General features: G+C 41.0%; 1 protein-coding gene across 3 annotated transcripts in view; it reads right to left on the bottom strand.

Moving 5' to 3' along the window:
- LOC125384427 (estrogen receptor-like) overlaps positions 1–17,944 on the bottom strand; it is a 151,130-nt gene that overhangs the window by 131,655 nt on the left and 1,531 nt on the right. The window lies entirely within an intron of this gene.

The raw sequence follows: 17,944 nt of genomic DNA, 5'->3' as shown, positions 1-17,944 counted from the left end.
TGGTTTCTACAAAAAGTAGGATTTTTCTTTGAGAAAATATGTCCCAATACGTGGGATTTGTCAGATGTAAGATTTTCGACATGTGACAATACAAAAACAATAGAACACATGTGTATTACTTCATTTGTGAGTGAGTGCGTATGGTTTTAGCAATATTCCAGCAATATCATGGCTGGGGGACACCAGAACTGGGCTCACACATTGTACCTAATGACGAGCAAACACCTTAACCTCTAGGCCACCCCACTTCATTTAAGAAGCTTTCATTTGAACATATCAAGATGTTTTTTAATTATTGATGTCTGCAGTATATCAAACCGTAACTGTCTTCATGGCTATCATAAAACATCTTCCTGGGACAAGGGAGGTCACTGACTATAAAAGTCCAGTTTCCACCGTTGCTGAGCCAGGCTGGAATTTCAAGGCTCGATCGTAGCGCCACCAGTGGCTATTACGAGTTATGTCCCTTCTATGTCTCTCCTATTGTCCAATATGATTCCAACTTTCATATCACATGCATTTGCTTTAAAAAAAATGGCAGTGCCGAGTCTTTTATAGGCAGTTAACGCCCTTGCCCCAGGAAGAAAATCATCAAAATTCATGAATCACTTTTGCTTTGTATGAATACATAATTTACAATTAAGTTCCATTTTGATGTTTTTCAGTTGCATTTATTAAAAATCCACAAATTATCTAAACAACAACTAACCCTTGAATTAAATCCAAAGAAAAGGGAGAGTGACTTGAATAAAAAATATTGTTTCACTTCTGAACCTACATTAAAAACAATGTTAACCAGTATTATTCCCACACTCGAATCTCTCAGCCTCAGTTTGTTATTGGTCTATGGCATCATTCCCCTTAACCTCTGAGCTCTGATCCACAGTCTTTCCCACACACTCCGCCCCCCATGACCATGACTACCATCAGTTGTCATGAATATTGGAGATTCCCCTTCCGATCACAATGTCACATTCCCCCTCCACTCACTATGAAAGGAAATACATTCACCAAAAAAAGAATAGCAAATGCATTTTTTTGTGACATTTGGTGGATACATTTAATGGAGAGAAGCTGAATGTTCACCTATGACACACGTTACCACTCTTGGCACTAGTCGCAGACATGACATGTCCAAGGTCAAGGCCATCTGTAGTCAGCATGGTATGTGCCCATCGTGTGAGTCAAGAACTGCCTGACATCTCCGTCCCATGGAATCAATGAGGGTAGGAATCACATTGCACATGTCTATCCAACTTTGATGGGATTCAAATCTTGTGATCGAGAGCAGGACCAGAATGTTGCGTAGGTACGTTGTGAGTCTGGCATTTTCATACTAGAGTACAGCTTGGCGTTCTGAATGTATGGAGAATTTCATTGCACTACTAATGCAGATTCTATCTACCTCCTGTATGCAGACTGGTGCAAAACATGGAACACTATACACATATGTTCCATCTGCACAACAAAGTATGTGTGTCAAGCGGGGCATTCACAATCACTAGCTACCACAATCATTGAGCTAAGCACAAAGTTGTCAATATCCCAAGTTGCCTGAATGTTTGGCAAATCAAAGTGTGTTATGCCATAAGGGTAGCGTTACGTCAATGAGACCCGGGCATGGCAGGAATAAAGCAAGATGGTCTCATTTCTTTAATTGCACTACTAGATTCAGATCTCCTCTTATCAATAAAGAATTCTTTAAAATAACAGGCAATTGTCAACATCTACCATTAAACATCGGTTCTATGCAGCCCGCCTGAAAGCAAGGAGTCCTGTGAAGGGTTGCAAACAGCTTACCTAAGGCACCAAAGATTGGGGAGGACGAGGCAACACTAGGTACGTGCCATGCACCAATAGCGCTACACCATGTATACTAGACTGACAAATCAAGGTTTTGCCTCCAATTCACAATTGGCAGAAAATGTTGTTAGCGAGGTAGCAACGAGCGTTATGCCAGAGCAAAATGACCATGATCGGTATGGGGGCTGTAGCACATTATTACTATTATATTATACATTTATAAAACTGCAGGTATCAAGTTACTAGTATCTGCTCAAATGCGGTTTAATTTGTTCCCCGACCAATGGATCTGTTTGCATTCCAGTTATCTTCTCAACTTCCTGGGGAGTATATGACCCAAGCTGCCAAAGGGCGCTAGAAGGTTTTTACATCCACTTCACATATCGGGTACCCGTTCCCTGCTGGGCAAACAGAGGCACTTTTGAACTGAGTCACTTGCCCAGGGTGACACCACAAGTTTTGACACCAATGTTTCGGGTGTCTGTACATATTCGTGTTTCCACCATCGGACGAGTGAGTTCTTTTGAGTGCACAGGGTGTATCTACTGTTCACTTGGGGCAGTGACAACACTGTAAAGACCTGTGAACATTGTTGGTTCCAAGGCTGAATAACAACCCGGTCACTAGCGGGATACGATCTCAGCACCTGGTGCTTGCTAGCCTGCTGCTTTTGCCAACTTGCCCACTCCGCCCCAATATGACAGGCAAAATGACTGCAATTTCATTAACACATAAATTTTGATGTTTGTCCTTTTAACTTTTATATTTATGTTGCTTCAGCTGATTCTTCCTTTTCCCACACAGGAAGTGTTCCTGTGGGGCTTCATGCAATCGACTGAGGTGACAGGGAGAAAGCAATCTCCCACTTTCCATGTCCAAGAAGACACAGAAGATCCTTCAGGAAAAACAATGAGGTTTTTAGTCCAGCAACAAAGGAAATATTGAGTACTTCCGGGGTCATAATCCAAAACAAGAAATGACGATGACAGCCATGATACATTTGCTAAGATCTCTCATACTTAACTGGAGAATGCAAAGACAAACACAACCTAGAACTGTAGAAGTTAGACTAACACTTAGTCAATGAAAACAAGTCTTCAAAATAATATTTTTAAAAATTCAAAAGAACCATACCTCTTCTGCTGTTTTCGAGACTTGGTTAGTTTGATCTAGACTTGCCTTGGCTTTCAGTAACAAAAAAATACCTACAAAATCTTAATTCCACAGTCATGGTGCAGGACTACCAAGAAGTCATCATTGAAGACTGGAGCCATGTTTCACTAATCAAAGGATCACATCTCATCTACTTTTTCCAACTATGATCAAAGGGTATGCTGTAATAGCTTTACAGCTTTTCAAGCTTTACGTTCAGCATGCTGAATTAATTCAGGTTGCACACATCTGTGTGGCTGGGAAAACCAAGAATAATAATCAGGGTTTGAACTCATATTCCAAGGGACGCAATTCTGCACAGCCAACTGCGGCAATACGGTTACACTGAACGCAAACACACAAAGCCTCCTGTTACTCAATCTCATTAAAATCAGAGCTTAGTTCTCGCTACCGCCAAACTAAGGTCTGAGGACATCTCATTACGGGTCACGTCAGACCTACCTTTCGCGAACTTTGACCGACCAATAGAATGACTGACAAGACGTCGACATTAACCAATCTGATGGCAGCTTTCTTGTGCTTTACGGCACTAGTTTCAAACTTGCAACTACGCTTCGAAACATTTATTGACAAATTCTCGATTACAAATTTGAAAACTTAACAAAAGAACATTCTGGAAAGGCTAATAGATGGCCTAGATTGTATGGATTCAGTCGTGAAGTCCATAACTTTCGTTCAGAAAACCATTTTCAATGTTGCATGATTAGAAAACACATTCCAACTGTCACTTTCCTGATCTGGTAAGCAACGCTCTGATTGGTCGGATGAAAGGTCATTCTGACGTGACCTGTAAGATTTCCTCAGATCTTTATTTAGCGGTAGAGAGAACTAAGATCTGATTTAAGTGTGATTGCCTGTTACTTTGAACACCCTGTGTATACATTGTTTATATGCCTATTCCAATGAATAAAAAAAATATCGGTGCCTAAGACGACTGGGCTACTCACCCAGTAGCATCTAAACGCTGGTATAATGCGTCTAAACAATGCTGGTATGATGCATCTAAACGCTGGTATAATGCATCTAAACAATGCTGGTATGATGCATCTAAACGCTGGTATAATGCGTCTAAACAATGCTGGTATGATGCATCTAAACAATGCTGGTATGATGCATCTAAACAATGCTGGTATGATGCATCTAAACACTGGTATAATGCGTCTAAACAATGCTGGTATGATGCATCTAAACAATGCTGGTATGATGCATCTAAACACTGGTATAATGCATCTAAACAATGCTGGTATGATGCATCTAAACGCTGGTATAATGCGTCTAAACAATGCTGGTATGATGCATCTAAACAATGCTGGTATGATGCATCTAAACGCTGGTATGATGCGTCTAAACAATGCTGGTATGATGCATCTGAACAATGCTGGTATGATGCATCTGAACAATGCTGGTATGATGCATCTAAACGCTGGTATGATGCGTCTAAACAATGCTGGTATGATGCATCTGAACAATGCTGGTATGATGCATCTGAACAATGCTGGTATAATGCATCTAAACAATGCTTGCATGATGCATCTAAACAATGCTGACATGATGCATCTAAACAATCCTGGTATGATGCATCTAAACAATGCTGGTATGATGCATCTAAACAATGCTGGCATGATGCATCTAAACAATGCTGGTATGATGTCACATCTACTATGATGTCACTCAACAATCCAAGTCACCAATGTTGCCTGCATTACGTCAATCAATAGCACAGAGAGTATTGTCATGGCCGATACCGTCAGAGGCTCCTTATTATGATTGTTGCCTAATAACATACATGTTAAGTGAAATAATTTAGAGTTAGGAATTTCTTAACAGATATTTTCATATTTATTTATATGTTTCATAAGTACACATATCATGCATTATACACATTTGAGACATATATAGGTGAGATATATGGTCTGTAGCCACAGTGGTGCATGGTTCGTCCCCTTGGATCCTAAGTATCACTATGAGTAAGCGAGTGTGTGAGTAAGTAAGCGAGTGAGTGAGTGAGACTGGTTTTACACTGCAATATTCCAGTAATATCACGGCAGGGGACACCAGAAATGGGCTTCACACAATGTACCCAAGTGGGAAATCGAACCCGGGTCTTCAGTGTGATGAGCAAACGCATAAACCACCAGGCTACCCAACCGCCCCGAATCGTTATGAATACATACAAGCAGCCTGTATTCCCAAACAAATGCAAGCTGGTTTTCTATGTAAATCTGTACCTAACAATAGGAACAATTATTCCATTGGTATGTATACTCACCACCAAAAGAAACATGAACCATAGAAACTATTAGAGAAGTATGTACATTAAGAAGACATATTTCCAATGTGTACCACATAATGACAAAACTAATAATCAGTCAAGTGTTACCATGGTTACCACAGTGTCTTCATTCTTATCAAGATATGCTGAACATGATTTCCAAACTATACACGCTAATCCTGCACGAGACAAATGGTGCATCTTGAGTCATGGATGTATGACGTCACATGTGATGCATTTATGAGGGTCGATTCACACAACATACCAGTATGTTCATTCGTGCATCAAACCAATCTAATATCTCTTGAATATGAGTAATTCTACACATATTAACCAACGTATGGTATTTGCGTTTCTTTTGTCAGTGAATATACAGACAAGCAGCCAGTATTCAAAAACAAATGCGAGCTGGTTTTGTAGTAAACCTGTACTTAACATATGTTCCACTGCTATAATGAACAAGGCCTTGGCATAAAGCTGTATCGATCCTTTGTTTTGCGCACACTTACTCAACATTTTGAAATGGCAATGCCACATCTACTAACTACTAGAAGGTAATCTGGAGGCTAATCTGATAGATACAATCTTGCAATAAGTTAAGCCATTGGTCCATTTTGTCCATGCCTCTACAAGCAGCCAATTTGATTCCCCTCTCATTATAAGTGAGGCATGATGAAGCCTAGCCTTACTCCAAGGCTGTACTGAAAGATGAGTTCATGGATGTGCAGGGTTCACTCTAGGAATTTTCTGACATGGGCCTTTTATATAAAAATTTCAAATATTCCAGAGGTACGCCCACACTTGCCCATACAGCGCAATGTTAAAATGGCCCATTGTACTTAAAAATGTGGGGCTTTTTCAAATTTTTGGCTAATAGCACAAGGTCCCACCCCAAAATTATCCCTTGATGAGTAGTAATTCTATCTAATTCTAACACTTCCTAAAAGGCAAGTCTAGATATGTGGACAGTACAATCTAAAGACTCCAGTCTCTTATAGGGACAACTTGTTCTTATTATTTACACAATCTAGAAATTATCATTTAAACTAATAAATACTGCCTTAGAGACTTGTGCAAGTCTAGGCGAAGCTGTCTGCCACTGGCAGGGACAGTTCTTTGAAAACACAGAGGAGCTCAGGTGGCCCAGCAGAGTTGCATGCCAGAAACCCTTGATTGTGGGTTCGCATCCCACCTTGCCCTGATTATGTTTCTAGGTTTGTCAGCACCATACCTGTGCTTGTAGGTTTCACCAAACACTTTGGGCTTTCACCAGCTGTTCCCACCAAAACTTCAAGCCTCATTGTAAACGTCCAAGACCTGCATCACTTTGGGCTTTCCTCCCACAAGCTGACACGCTATGACGTAACTGGAATACTTTTCAAAGCAGCTAATAATCCAAATGGAGACAAGGGTCATGCAAAAAGTGGCATCTTGGGGCAGCCTTTGGTATTGTGTAGCACCAGTATTGATGGAGTATCGCGATATCACATACATTGTCGAATCAAGAGTTATACAAGATTAATGCTTGAAATTGCTTATTTTTTAATAACGAAGACAATGCAAAACATTTGGTCAGTTGGTAAATACATAAATAGAAAAACAAAATGTATTTCCTGATATTTCCTCCCCATCAATGTGATCCATATCTAGTATACATTAATGTCATGGCACCCATGCAGATTTTCAGACAGGGTCAATAACTACAAAAAACATGTTTGACCTATTTAATGACTGAAAAATAGTGCCATGGCACTGTTGTCAACATTAATATTCAAATATTTTCTGCACAAAGACTAATAACTAACACTAAAATCTAACTAGTTGAACAACATATGATCTCATCCCAAGGAGAAACATACATGCAGTGTGACAATTTCAGAGAAGTTTCCAGAGAATCTGAAAGGACGGTCAAACAAAGCCACTGAACTATAAGATATTGCAAACAAGAGTCATCAGAAGATGACAAATCCCCCTGGCCCCCACAAATTCGAAAGAACAAATCATCTGATTGTTACAGCAAGTCCTACAAGTTTGATCTGTCCAACTTGATGAGAGTATTTCTGTCTACTCTGTCTGTCAGATTACAAGAGTAGTTGTTGAGCTATCAAAACAACACCATGGAATTGGGATTCGGAACTTTGTATTCATATGTCACTTGTCAGGTCTTCTTTAGCAAAGATATGAGTTAGTGGATGTCACACAGGTGTTACACAGCTGATCCTGTAATCTGATGCATTACCAACTGTAGTTACAAATAGTTACTGAAGCTCACCTTTCACATTAAACCTATGAAATCTTATATATTGCAGCTTACTAGAAACATAAAAAAGGATAAAAACAAAAATGCCTAGCTTGCAAAAGGCACCAGTTGACAACCTGGTCTTTGTGTATGCAAAATTTCAGGAAAGAATACCGTATATGACCGCGTATAAGCCGAATTTTGAGGACCAGAAAAAATATTCTGTAGAAAGGGGTCGGCTTATCCACGGGATACACTTTCATGATAGTATTTTTCAGATCGTGATCTGTCAGAAACATCGCCTGAATGACGGTCCGATAGATTACAACTTCCCGAAAATTTGGAAGTTGCCACGACTAGAGCCATTATTGTTATAAATTATCAATAAAGTTATTATTATACACCAATGTTGTCATTATTACAAAAATGTTATGCATGTTACTACTTCTGATAATAAGTTTTCAATTGAATGTTCAAAGTTTATCGTTCTTCATGAACTCCACAATCTTTACATGTAACAATATATGTAATTCACAGCATAATATATAATCCCCAGATGAAATCGCCAATAGCTATTACGTACGTTTTGCAAAGTTCATAAATTGATAGTGAACAAGTGTCTACCTTTATTGAAAGAGGCAAGTAAACAACTGTATCGGCGAGTTATTCCGTTCGCCATTTGCAAAAACATGTGATCAGCTGTTTCCTGTGACGTCACAAACAGTGACCACTGTGATTGCTTCCTGTTGTTTAAAAAGCAACATGGTACACAAGGAAATGAGCACTGATAATAATGGGCCGATTGGTATTGTCATGTTGTTTACACACAAAAATTCAAGTTGTCGGTGCTTAGCGATCGTGTTGGGAGTAGGGGCTTAATTCCTTTGTTTTCGAGAGATTAGTTTAATAAACTGGAGAAGCCTGTGAGTAAGTGATGGTCATTCAATGTGTTCATAGTATGATAGTTTATTTAATTCAATTGGATTAACATACAATAGTGGTGTAAAGGGGGTTGTAAAAGTTGGTATATTTTTACTGACTGACATTCTCATCATGAGTTTGAAACGAAAACACCATGCTTATGATGCTGAATTCAAACTGCGAGTCTTCGCTCTAGCTGATATATTTTCTCACGGGTTCATAATTCTATATACACCGATTCACAAAATGGTGCTTGTTGTTGATGGCAACATATAACGATCATTATGAGAATAAAAAAAACCAAGAGAAACAGCTTCCCACATTATGAAAGTGGATGACTGGTTTGTTAAATCTTTATTAGAAATAATAATGACTTTTTCAATATAATTACAATGTTTTTCATCTTATATTTTTTAATATCTGTGAGTACCGGCACATGTCTTGCAGTCCGACTTGCAGTGTTTTTTGCCTTTCACTTCCTGGTTCGGCTTATCTGCGGGTCATATCATTTTATTTCGTATTTCAATGGTCAAGTTAACACCTTGGCTTATCTACGGGGTCAGCTTATCTGCGGTCATATACGGTACCTATTAGTTTTAGAGATATGGTCCGGACAAAAAAAATATTACAGATGGATGGACAGACAGATAAGCTAATTATAGCAATTATACAAACATACATAACAAATTTCATCACATTTTGAGCTAAAATAACAGTAATGGCCATCAAAGTTCTAGTTTTCAGAGTGGTCGAAGTGCAAAGGTGAAATCAACGTCAAAATAAATAAATATCACCAGAGCTCCAGATAAGCTGCGTACCTGCGTAAAATACGCATCAGAAATGCAGAAATACGCAGTAAAATAAAATCCAAGCGTATCAAATACGCAACGAACATTACAGATACGGTACAAAAATAAAACTTGAGTGTATCATCAAAATATTGTGAAGTAACCCTGCGTATTCGATTAGCAAATCAGCATCTTATTTTGAAATTATAAACGGGCATTCTGTCAACCTTGCCAAACTCCACGATGACAGTTACATCATGATCATTTGCCATCACACTTTCGTGTGGAAGTATCGTGGTATTTTTGAGTCCTATAAAGCTCTCGAACCCACACGACACCAGTTTGCAGGGACTAGATGAATATTTAACTTAAATACCCACATGTGAAATTTGAATACCCAGATAGAATTACTGATACCCAATGATTTAAAAATGCATGTGTAAAATACCCACAACACCAAAAAGCTTATCTGGAGCTCTGTATCACCCAAAAGGAACATATATATTGAGACCCACTAATAACTAAACATATACCAAATGTAATGTAATGAGTAAAAGAGGGCATAAATAGATTTTTCAATATGGCTAGTGACAGATGTTTGGAAAAGAAATGTGTGTTTAAAATAAATCATTATTGGGGCAAGTGTAAACAAATTTATGCGAGTGCAAGGAAATGCTGACAAGGTATTGTGGTAGAGTCACCCATGAGTACATAGATCACACATGCGAGTGTCTTGCAACATTCAAATCAAAATACATTAAACTAAGTTAATAACGAAAAACCCTTATAATCATGATAATGAACTGACCGATATAACAGACTTATCCCCTTCCACATGGCGGTGGGTAATATTTATACTGTATATCAAGCAGAATCTGTGATATATTTATAGTTTTACACCTCTTGACAGAATGCTGCAGCTACTTCTATCCATTACAACCCAGTTATGATGAAAAGCTATAATGATCTAACACAGATGAGTGAAAAACTATAAAGAGTGACTCCATCCCGGGATCCTGCAGACTGAGAGAATTGAACCATGCTAGCACAGTGGGGGGTTACATTGCTATATTGGCAGCTCTCCAATTAGCAACCATTTTGGTTGCCAAAATGTGATTTAAATTTATGATTGGTGACCGAAATATATCTTCTGTTCACCACTTGGCTACCTAAAAATATACATCACTGGCAACAATAATTATTTCTGATACGAATAATGTTGATTTGTATAATATTGCATATGTACTTGTTCTGGGGTATTTTGTACCCTGTTAAAAATTGCATTTCACCAAATTAAGACTAACAACAAATCATCTGGTTCCGATGATCCAACGGACCCTAAAAAATGCTTCCGTCCCTAATGCTTTTTCACTATTAATTAACTTGATTGACATTTGCTCTGAGGTTTTCTTGATCGCCAGTTTCCCAATTGCAAGGGAACTCGTATAACCGCACTTAACGTCTGTATCAATGAAAATCCAGATGGCTCCAAGCAGCGGTGCAAGGATTCAGTTATGCTAAATGATTATACTGTGTGCAGTGCATCAAGTTTACGAACTTCTGACATGCGAAGACAGTTCTGCTTTACTTGAAAACACCATGTCAAAGTACTTTTCAATCTTGGCATAGCAAAAACACAATCGTTCCATGGAATATTGTGAGTGAAAAAATGACAGTTGCATTGGAATTAATAATTGTGATGATCTACAAGATTCCAAGACGATGGACGCAAATGAAGACACAGGGAATACATCCACCACAGCAACAGTCGAAAGTTATCACAATCGGTTCTTTTGAGAAGAAATTGAAACAAGAGTCATCAGAAGACAACAAATCCCGCCAGCCCCCAGAAATTCAAAGGAACAAATCATCTCACTGTTACAGTTAGTCAAACTTGATGAGAGAATTGCTATCTAATCTGTCTGTCTGTATACAAGAGTAGTTATTGAGCTATCAAAACAATATTATGGAATTGGGATTCAGAACTTTCTCAGAACTTTCTGTGTCACACCACTGTGAACAGAGTCAAAGTCAAACTTGATGCCATGGAAACAGAAAAAATAAAAACATAAAAATCCCTAGGTAGCAAAAGGCACTATTTGACAACCTGGTCTTTGTGTGAGCAAAGTGTCATGAAAGAATACCTATTAGTTTTAGAGATATGGTCCAGACAAACACACCACTAAGAACAGAGTCAAAGTCAAACTTGTTGCTACGGAAACAGGAAAGGAAATTAATTTTTTTATATTCCTAAAATGCAAAAGGTACGGCTTGATTAATACAATGAAATGTGGATGAAAAATATAGTTGTTTTTTAGTTCTGCTGTGGAAATTACCCCTACCTCCATTTCAGCTATTGTATTTGTTTTGTTTATTTGTTGTTTTACGCTGCACTCAGCAACAAACAAAACAAACAAAAATCTAACTTGTTTCAATGAAAACGGGGTAAAATACATGTACCAGGTTTGGATAAAAAGTCTTTCACAGTTTTCAAGTTGTGATCCCGAAATGACACCCACCTACCACACCCCTTTTGAGACAAGGTCCAAATTGTTTCCAAGGAAATCGAGAAAAATTAAAATGCCAAGAATCTGCAAATAGAAAACGGCATCACTTCAGGATCTGTTTGATTTATATGCCAATTTTCGATGAGAAATATATGGATGATTTCCATCCTGGTCTATACAAGCACAGTGGGAGGGTGGCTTCATCCTTACTGGTCTATACAAGCACAGTGGGTGGCTTCATCCTTCCTGGTCTATACAAGCACAGTGGGTGGCTTCATCCTTCCTGGTCTCTATACAAGCACAGTGGGTGGCTTCATCCTTCCTGGTCTATACAAGCACAGTGGGTGGCTTCATCCTTACTGGTCTATACAAGCACAGTGGGTGGCTTCATCCTTCCTGGTCTATACAAGCACAGTGGGTGGCTTCATCCTTCCTGGTCTATACAAGCACAGTGGGTGGCTTCATCCTACCTGGTCTATACAAGCACAGTGGGTGGCTTCATCCTTACTGGTCTATACAAGCACAGTGGGTGGCTTCATCCTTCCTGGTCTATACAAGCACAGTGGGTGGCTTCATCCTTACTGGTCTATACAAGCACAGTGGGTGGCTTCATCCTTACTGGTCTATACAAGCACAGTGGGTGGCTTCATCCTTACTGGTCTATACAAGCACAGTGGGTGGCTTCATCCTTACTGGTCTATACAAGCACAGTGGGTGGCTTCATCCTTCCTGGTCTATACAAGCACAGTGGGTGGCTTCATCCTTACTGGTCAATACAAGCACAGTGGGTGGCTTCATCCTTCCTGGTCTATACAAGCACAGTGGGACGGTGGGTTCATCCTGCCTGGTCTATACAAGCACAGTGGTTGGGTGGCTTCATCCTTCCGTGTCTATACACGCACAGTGGGTGGCTTCATCTTACTGGTCTGTACAAGCACAGTGGGTGGCTTCATCCTTCTTGGTCTATACAAGCACAGTGGGTGGCTTCATCCTTACTGGTCTGTACAAGCACAGTGGGTGGCTTCATCTTACTGGTCTGTACAAGCACAGTGGGTGGCTTCATCCTTCTTGGTCTATACAAGCACAGTGGGTGGCTTCATCCTTACTGGTCTATACAAGCACAGTGGGTGGCTTCATCCTTCCTGGTCTATACAAGCACAGTGGGTGGCTTCATCCTTCTTGGTCTATACAAGCACAGTGGGTGGCTTCATCCTTACTGGTCTATACAAGCACAGTGGGTGGCTTCATCCTTACTGGTCTATACAAACACAGTGGGTGGCTTCATCCTTCCTGGTCTATACAAGCACAGTGGGTGGCTTCGTCCTTACTGGTCTATACAAGCACAGTGGGTGGCTTCATCCTTCCTGGTCAATAAAAGCACAGTTGGTGGCTTCATCCTTCCTGGTCTATACAAGCACAGTGGGTGGCTTCATCCTTCCTGGTCAATACAGGCACAGTGGGTGGCTTCATCCTTACTGGTCTGTACAAGCACAGTGGGTGGCTTCATCCTTACTGGTCTATACAAGCACAGTGGGTGTATTCATCCTTCCTGGTCAATACAAGCACAGTGGGTGGCTTCATCCTTCCTGGTCTATACAAGCACAGTTGGCGGCTTCATCCTTACTGGTCTATACAAGCACAGTGGGTGGCTTCATCCTTCGTGGTCTATACAAGCACAGTGGGTGGCTTCATCCTTCCTGGTCTGTACAAGCACAGTGGGAGGGTGGGTACCTGGCTTCATTGGGGCGGCATACCTTCATCCTCCCTACTTTGTTTCTTTTGAAATATGTGGCAGCAAAGGCCTCCTGCCACACAAACTGCCACAAGTGAGGCAAGGGGTGTGCTCGCTTGACTTTTAAATGTCATCAAAACCATACCACACCCAGGGACACACTACAGTTAAATGATGTTTGGAAAACTAAAACAATATTTAAAACATACTCTTTAATTAAATAAACTTATTTAAGAGCTTGTTTGTTTGAAATCCAAATATCCACTTCCAGCCCTGCATTATCGTAATGCCAATTTATGGTTAATGCACTGGTTTCTTACGGACCAAATATTTGTGGATGCATGACAAATGAATACCGAACAACTAAAATTCTTGTCCAACAACCTCGACTATGTTTACTGTGTAAAGACTTATGTGTGTATACAATGAGTAGGCTCTAGTACACAACTGTAAGACAGGAAATCTCACCTCGACCAAACAAATGGCTTATCCTACTCAATGACCTATTAACTCATGATCTATAAACTGACTTTATCTATATATAATGACTACATTCTCAGTGATTATACACATAAGCGATAATTTTCAATGAAACTTCCAGCAAGGGGTTGACACCTGAATATTTAGCTTTAGATTACTAACATGATTACATCAAAGTTTCAGAACTCAGAACACTGCCATATGCAGCACCCTTTGGTTTCAAAACCTAATTTAGAAAACATGCAATCAACCTGATTAAAATCAGATCTTTATATTGTTGAAATTTAAAAATCCTGTCATTTTAGAGCTAAATGGCATCTACAAAAGGAAGTACATATGTACCATCAAAGGATTATATGTCTTCTGCATGGCTTTCGTTCATCAAAATCAGAATTTCTGAATTCAGGCAAAAGGAAAGTAGCTGCATGATTACCATGGACATCGTGGAGGGGGACATTGTGGAGGGGGACATTGTAGAGGGGGACATCGTGGAGGGGACATTGTGGAGGGGGACATTGTGGAGGGGACATTGTAGAGGGGGACATCGTGGAGGGGGACATTGTGGAGGGGGACATTGTAGAGGGGACATTGTAGTGGGGGACATTGTGGAGGGGGACATTGTGGAGGGGGACATTGTAGAGGGGGACATCGTGGAGGGGGACATTGTGGAGGGGGACATTGTAGAGGGGACATTGTAGTGGGGGACATTGTGGAGGGGGACATTGTGGAGGGGACATTGTAGAGGGGGACATTGTGGAGGGGACATTGTGGAGGGGACATCGTAGAGGTGGACATTGTGGAGGGGACATTGTAGAGGGGGACATTGTGGAGGGGACATTGTAGAGGGGGACATTGTAGAGGGGGACATTGTGGAGGGGGACATTGTAGAGGGGGACATTGTGGAGGGGACATTGTAAAGGGGGACATTGTGGAGGGGACATTGTAGAGGGGGACATTGTGGAGGGGACATTGTAGAGGGGGACATTGTGGAGGGGACATCGTAGAGGGGGACATTGTGGAGGGGACATCGTAGAGGGGGACATTGTGGAGGGGACATTGTGGAGGGGACATTGTAGAGGGGACATTGTGGAGGGGGACATTGTAGGGGGACATTGTAGGGGGGGGGGAGATTGTAGAGGGGGACATTGTAGAGGGGGACATTGTGGAGGGGACATTGTGGAGGGGGACATTGTGGAGGGGGACATTGTGGAGGGGGACATTGTGGAGGGGACATTGAAGAGGGGGACATTGTGGAGGGGGACATTGTGGAGGGGACATTGTAGAGGGGGACATTGCGGAGGAGACATTGAAGAGGGGGACATTGTGGAGGGGACATTGTGGAGGGGGACATTGTAGAGGGGGACATTGTGGAGGGGACATTGTAAAGGGGGACATTGTGGAGGGGACATTGTAGAGGGGGACATTGTGGAGGGGACATCGTAGAGGGGGACATTGTGGAGGGGACATCGTAGAGGGGGACATTGTGGAGGGGACATTGTGGAGGGGACATTGTAGAGGGGACATTGTGGAGGGGGACATTGTAGGGGGACATTGTAGGGGGGGGGAGATTGTAGAGGGGGACATTGTAGAGGGGGACATTGTGGAGGGGGACATTGTGGAGGGGGACATTGTGGAGGGGGACATTGTGGAGGGGGACATTGTGGAGGGGACATTGAAGAGGGGGACATTGTGGAGGGGGACATTGTGGAGGGGACATTGTAGAGGGGGACATTGCGGAGGAGACATTGAAGAGGGGGACATTGTGGAGGGGACATTGTGGAGGGGGACATTGTGGAGGGGACATTGTAGTGGGGGACATTGTGGAGGGGACATTGTAGAGGGGGACATTGTAGAGGGGGACATTGTAGAGGGGACATTGTAGAGGGGGACATTGTAGAGGGGGACATTGTGGAGGGGACATTGTAGTGGGGGACATTGTGGAGGGGACATTGTAGAGGGGGACATTGTAGAGGGGACATTGTAGAGGGGGACATTGTGGAGGGGACATTGTAGAGGGGGACATTGTAGAGGGGGACATTGTGGAGGGGACATTGTAGAGGGGGACATTGTAGAGGGGGACATTGTGGAGGGGACATTGTAGAGGGGGACATTGTAGAGGGGACATTGTAGAGGGGGGCCATTGTGGAGGGGACATTGTAGAGGGGGACATTGTGGAGGGGGACATTGTGGAGGGGGACATTGTGGAGGGGACATTGTAAAGGGGGATTTGTGGAGGGGGACATTGTGGAGGGGGGAGCTACATGATGTACATATTTACTTGTGACTGACTTGCTTGCCATGGGTAAGATTTATTATCCAATCAGAGGTAGAAACTAACAGTTTTAGTCCACTAGTCCTAACAATGATCACATATAGCTAAAGCTTTAAAATAGCAAATTTCTACTAGTCTTTATATTCCTGAACTATTGGGCAGTTTGGCAAGGATGACAGGACTAGTGCAAGTTTCTTACTCTGTCCGATGATGACACCCTAATCCCAAAGAGGTAGAAGGCCTGATTTCTTATGCAAACATGGCATCCTTTTTCTTAGTAATGACTTTTTTTATTACTTTGTATCACATACTAAAGCATGTCAAGTGTAAGCCAACATGTCGGCATGATAGTACCACAAGTGAGTCACTTCAAGTTCAAGGAGCTTTGATTCAACACATCTACCATCTGTTCACATCAATGTTTCTATCTGTGTAACTTAAGGATGGGCTCTCAAACATCCTTTTTGTTCATTCATGTTAGACTGACAGGGTGGAAATCATAATTTGCTATAAATGCATAGATAATGAGAAAGGGACCATGAACCCTTGAGAGGTGGATGTAGACTTCAGAAAGCCTGAATAGGCTGTAAAATTGACACAATGAAATGCACTAGAATGTGGGTAGTTATCTTGCCACTCATCATGCTCATCGCTGAATAATCAGAGCTTTTTCACTAACAACCACAACCTACAACAGTTTTACAATTGTACACTAGTCACATAAGAGCATATTAGCAAACCAGTTCATCTAGTCACACCAAAGTGTATTAGAGAAACTGTTTTTTTATAGTAACTTCAAAAAGCACACCTTGGCCATTTTTTCCATTTACAACGATCACTCTAAATATGAGTGGTGATAGGCTTGTGGTTAATGTGTTGGCTTGTCATGTTAAAGACCCGATTTTAATTCTCCACATGGTACAATGTGAGAAGCCCATTTTTGCTGTCGCTAACTATGTCCTGTCCATCGGAAGCTCCGACAGGCCTTGTAAAAAGGCCAGACACACAACCAACTCAGAAATAGATTCCCATAATTTGTACGACCCTGTTCCTGAAACAAATCAACTGACAAGACTGGTGAATTTTGATAATAAGTAACCAAAAAAACAAACAACTTTGAGGACTGATTCATCAATAACCATGGCAACAACTTGAAGATGTGGGCATCACTGAAGTAGGGATTCTGATCATTTGGCTAAAATTAATTCATAAGCATAACTTTGTTTACCAAAAATGTTCAAATAAAGAATACCCACTGCAAAGTCTTGAAATGCCAGGTCCTCAATAGGACAAGGACTGATGCTGTCCAAGATGTCCGTAGCAGTATTTAGATACATTGACATTTTCTTCAACAGACAAGTGATCATGAACAGTATTTGAAGATTGTAAACAATCTAAACAGAAAAAGAACCAACTTTTCCTGGGCATATTTTCTACATAGTACATATATATATGAACACTTAACACAATTTAATATACTTGTAAATAAATGACAGTCGATGCCAAACAAGATACCTTCACATATTACAAATTCAGAAAGGTGTGCATCAAAATTGTATGCAATCCAAAATATGTCTATAAATAATAGAAGCCTTTATCAAACCGTTCATACCAGTGATAGGATTACATTTACTGTTTTCTCTTTTACAAGTGTGCCAAAGATGTTAAGCTGTGCCCTTTGGAATTTAGCATGCCAACAAGAACAGCCATCATTCAACTCGGTGAATGCCATGTAACCAAGGCAAGATAATAAGCAG

The sequence above is a fragment of the Haliotis rufescens genome, unplaced genomic scaffold (assembly GCF_023055435.1).
Source record: "Haliotis rufescens isolate VD_foot unplaced genomic scaffold, xgHalRufe1.0.p SCAF_3, whole genome shotgun sequence".
Lineage (NCBI taxonomy): Eukaryota > Metazoa > Mollusca > Gastropoda > Lepetellida > Haliotidae > Haliotis > Haliotis rufescens.
Note: the sequence above shows the minus strand (reverse complement) of the source record. Positions and strands in the feature narration are given on the sequence as shown.